Source organism: Pleurodeles waltl, chromosome 3_2, assembly GCF_031143425.1.
Source record: "Pleurodeles waltl isolate 20211129_DDA chromosome 3_2, aPleWal1.hap1.20221129, whole genome shotgun sequence".
In the NCBI taxonomy this organism is placed as follows: Eukaryota; Metazoa; Chordata; class Amphibia; order Caudata; family Salamandridae; genus Pleurodeles; species Pleurodeles waltl.
Window position 1 is genome coordinate 28421988 of NC_090441.1, and position 4943 is coordinate 28426930.

Consider the following 4943-nt stretch of genomic DNA (forward strand, 5'->3'; position numbering starts at 1 on the left):
CCCTGTCCACGATTCTCCGCCATAGCTCCATCTTCCTAGCAATGGACGTCTGCTGCACCTGTGATCTGAATAGCTGTGGCTCCGCCCGGATGATTTCCTCCACCATGACCCTGAGCTCCTCCTCTGAAAACTTGGGGTGTCTTTAGGGTGCCATGGATGTGGTGTGAGTGATATGTGTGAGGATGTGTGGGGTGATGTGTGGGGTGATGTGTTGTGGTGTGTGCTGTGAGGTGCATGGATTGTGTATGGGCGATGGTGTTCTGTAGCTCAGACTGAGTGGGTGCTCCTGGATTGTGTCTCTCTCTGTTGGCTTTCTTTTTTTCTTTGAAAGGGTTTTGTATAATGTGTGTGTGTGTTTTATAGTGGTCTGAGTGTGTGGGTGTGGTGTGTGTATGTGTGTCAGGTGTGTGTAGTTTGAATTGTCCAATGTGGTGTAGTTTTGTAAGTGTGTGTGTATTTTGAGTGTGGCGGTGTGTACCGCCAATGGTTTACCGCGGTTGAAAGACCGCTGCAGTGATTCGTGGGTCCTGATACTGTGGGCATATTCCTGTTGGCGTAACAGTGTGAGTTTTGCTACCGCCAATTTATCACTAACCTTTGTTCTGGCGGACTTGTGTGGGTGTCTGTACAGTGGCGGATTTCTCAGTCTGGGTCATAATACCCATAGCGGAATACCGCCGTGGTCACGGTATGTTGGCGGCCTTAGCCATTAATTGTACATCCTAAATTCTGAGTCACAACGTTACCATTTTAACTAAGCTATAAAGGTCTTTTAGAGTAGTATAATTCAGTAGATACTCCATTATGTGGCCTTGCCTGGTTGACGACATTTGAAGAAATCTATTGTATGTATTATTATGTTTTATGATTTTGCATACATCAGACTACTTTGATAGCTATGCAAACAATTGGACATGCACAGCATTTATGGGGGTTTTTCACAATACATTGATTTGTTTTTCCTCAGTGTTTCCTGATGAGTAAAGTAATATGATCACCTTGACCTGTAAAGGTTCTAAATTATGTCATACTTGTATAACAATGTTATTTGTGTCTGAGAAACACTTAAAATGAAAAGCAAATTTAGATTTACCTCTATTTCTGTTTATCACATTTGTTCACTTATAACTGTAACTGAAAAAAGCAACACGATTTAAAAATGTATGACTGTACTCTCACATTACTTCCTCTATTACAGTTCTTAAGATCACTGTAAAACAAATTCAGCTAAATAACACTTCACTCGATTGCCTCCAATTAAATATCACTCAACTGAAGAACAACTATCACTATAACACTGTATTGTACAGAACATTATTCAACTCAACCACACATGAATAACTTACCTTATGCATACTCTATACTGTAGGATTATATTTTGCTGTTAACTGTAAGAAATATGGTTCATATTAAAATAAACTCTTTAATATTGGAAATATTTTGGGAATTCTGAAAAGTATTTAATTTTTTTCTACATTTTTTTGTCTCAACAGGTCAGTGGGACAAAAAAGAAGGAATAGAGAATACCATAGGAAAAGGAAGGTAGGTGAAAAAAACTAGGGATGTTCGGGAAGACATTGGTGAATAATAACCAACTGGCGATTAATGTTGACGTCCCTCTGGCCAGCAACTACCACTGTGTGACATAGCAGCCAGTAAGTGGCTGGACTGTTGTAGTGGTCCAGAATGTCCCTTTCTTGTCTGAGCATCTGCACAGGCACTTGAGTTCCAAAAGCAGTACAGAGGGGAAAACTGATGGAGTGGCTGGTGGTAGAGATGCCACTGAGGCTCCTGAGGCATAAGGTCTTCAAGAGTCTCAGGCTCTGGCCACTGATGATGTAGTTGCATCTACCTCCTCCAACTAATGTTCTGCCTTCTTTCCACCCATGACAATCTTTGGGAGAAAATGCACATGAGATGTTTCCTCACCTCAGGGGTACCAAAGAATATTGCTGCTGTGTGCAACAAGAGATGACGTTTGGCAAAGATTGCATGTTACCAGTAGAGTATTAACTTTCTTCTTCTCAGGTGGCAGGGAGAAAAATTGCCTTTAAAGTAAACCCAATAATACTTCACACAATGTGAGGCCCCCTGTTGCACAAATCCAGTAAGTCAAAGTTTAGGTGAATAATGTCCACAAAAAAACATTTTATAGATTGTACGCCAATTTTTAGACTGTCCAGTCCAATCCAGAAATTTATTGAATCACGGCTTCAAATTTTACAGCATCGTCTATGGAAATATACTCCGAGCCTTACAGCATCGTCCATGGAAATATACTCCGAGCCAACACGTGTTTCGTCCTGGGAAAGTCCTCTATTCCCCAATGACTTCTTCAGGGCTCTACATTATAAGCAAATTATTTACATTAGAAACCAAAATTGCTCAAACTACAATGTTAAATAAAATCCATAGGTCCCCTTTCTAACAATTTAACAAGTCCCAAAGTTAAGCGAGAGGAAAGATTCCATTCATTGTAAAAATCCTAAAAAAATCTATTGAATTAGCACACTCATCTCACCAATGAAAGAGTCACCACGTGAAAACCATAAAAGTGCTACCAGTCACCAAGTAAACTACATTCCACATGCAATTCCAAAACCGTGTAACAGTGTAGTCCATTTCATTGTTCACCAATATACACACCCTGTACCAATATCAAAATGCCCAATATATATTAACCAAGACCATCCAGTAGATTAATAGTGAACATCCACAAAAAACCCATGTTGAATTATGTATGGCTCCTGACTATACCTTATATGCTCCAGATTCCAAATACTTATGAGTCCTCTTTATTAGTAGACACTTTTCCTAATATATCTGTGTAGTATACATAAATCGCACCTATTCAAGCAAAGAAGAGTAAAGCATCCATTTGAGTATAAATTGAATAGTCACAAATCCCTTAGCAGTTGTAACTCATTCTTAATTACAGCCTGATGGCAAAAAAAGGAAAAAACTCAAACTGAATCTCTTACATCAAGTTCCTTGTTTACTGCATGCTCGGTATTTGCAAGCGGTTCCCATTCAAAGCTACAATATAAATAAAGATGCAAAATCTAACCTCCATATTAATCATTACTTAAAATATACCAGCCACCACCATCAAAGAACATCGTCCTATACACACTTACCAAGCAAAATATCATCCAATCTAGATACGGCGTTCAGCTAGTCAGGAACGCCATGTTGCGAGTACGCACTATAGCGCGTCCGAAAACCGGAAGTTAAATATCCTTCCGGAAATGCAGTAACCGTTCACAATCCCAACATAAAAAGCGGACTGTAGTCCGTTGTTTACCAAACGAAAGTCCAATGCCAAAATTAGAGCTATTATTATCCGTGTAGCTAAATACGGAGGTTAAATAAACCTCTCGAGGGCGCGTAGCAACTTGCCATCAAACATCAAAGACGGACTGCCGTCTATTCATATAAAACGGGACTAAACAACATCTTTGTGTTTCTGTATAGAAAAGCCCACTTAATCACTAATTTACTCAAAATGTGTAAACATAAGTTGAACACCGCCAAATGAAGCGAAATGATTAACGTTTCAAATCTTAATTGACAATTAATTGATCAGCCAAACGGAAAAGAAGTATATATCGTGAAGCAAAAAACCCACATCATCAATATAACTTCTCCAGTATATTTCATCTAATAAAGATGTAACTTAAATATCAACTGAATAAGTTGGCACATATGATACTCATGCTCATTAAAGAGAAAAAGGAAAAGCCACCTCAAATCAAAAGAGCAAAGAAAAGGAAAGAAGAGGTCATTCATTTACATAAATTACCATTTAACTTACAAATTCAGCCCCGAGCAGTACTCATATTTATAACTGAAACATATTTCACCTACTAAGTTCCAAAAAACATTAAACCATAAACTATAGTCCTCCTTGTGTAGATCAGCTCAAAGCCACGTGATCAAGAGAAATCGACAAAATAGAAAAAGAAATTAGAAACAGAAATGGTTTGGAACCAATCAAATTGCAAAACCCCTAATTTTCATATATTTAAAATTTAAAATTGTTGTGACAGTTTTATAATTTGAGAATTTTGGTTCATAATTGCATTAACTGTAAACATACATTAAAATTAAATTACAATTCAATTCAAATTCAAACAAATATCATAACATCATATCAATGCACCTTCAATTGAATCTGACTGATGAGTTAGTTGTCACATATATGTATCATGTTATCCTTAATCACCCAAGAAGAATTCCAACTCCCTATCTGAATTCAGGCCTGATTCCACAGCCCTCAGTCTCATTATCCATAATGCCTCTTTTCTACGTAACAATAATTCTCTATTACCCCCTCTCGGATCACGGGGAACATGTTCTAATCCAAAAAAATTTAAAAAATGTATGACTTGATTGTGAGTTACAAGTTGTAATATGAGCAACTAATGGATATCTTACATCACCATTTTTTACCATTCGAATATGCTCTCCAATTCTTGCCTTAAGTGGGCGTATTGTACTTCCCCCATATATACGGGTACATTTGCAACGTATTACATAAACAACATGAGTGGTATTGCAATTAATCATTGTGCAAATTTTGTAAACCTTCCCATCCAGAGAAAATTCCTTAATTTTATGGCATGCCCACCGACATGTTCCACAATTATCACATTTGAAAAAAACAATTGTTTGTGTAGATAGCCAAGTTTTGTTGGAAGACAAAGTAGTAAAACTAGTACTCAACATATTTCTCAAAGTCCTTCCTTTCCGGTAAGTTACAGGCACTCTTTCTGGTATTAAATTTTTAATTGACTCATCTTGTGATAGTATATTCCAATGTTTAGCCACGAACTTAACCAAAATTAAAGAGGCATCATTAAAGTCCATTATAAAACGTGCCTTATTAGATTCATTACTCGTAATCATCCGATTTTTGGTTCTTAAGGTATCTATCCTGTTTA

General features: G+C 37.4%; 1 long non-coding RNA gene across 1 annotated transcript; it reads right to left on the reverse strand.

Annotated features, from left to right (window-relative positions):
- Positions 1-1403: 1403 nt before the first annotated feature.
- Positions 1404-3306, reverse strand: LOC138286744 (uncharacterized). The gene is made up of 2 exons (XR_011202046.1): positions 3138-3306; positions 1404-2343 (listed from the first exon to the last, which is right to left on the reverse strand). It is a non-coding gene; the product is annotated as an uncharacterized lncRNA (long non-coding RNA).
- Between the last annotated feature and the right edge of the window lie 1637 nt (positions 3307-4943).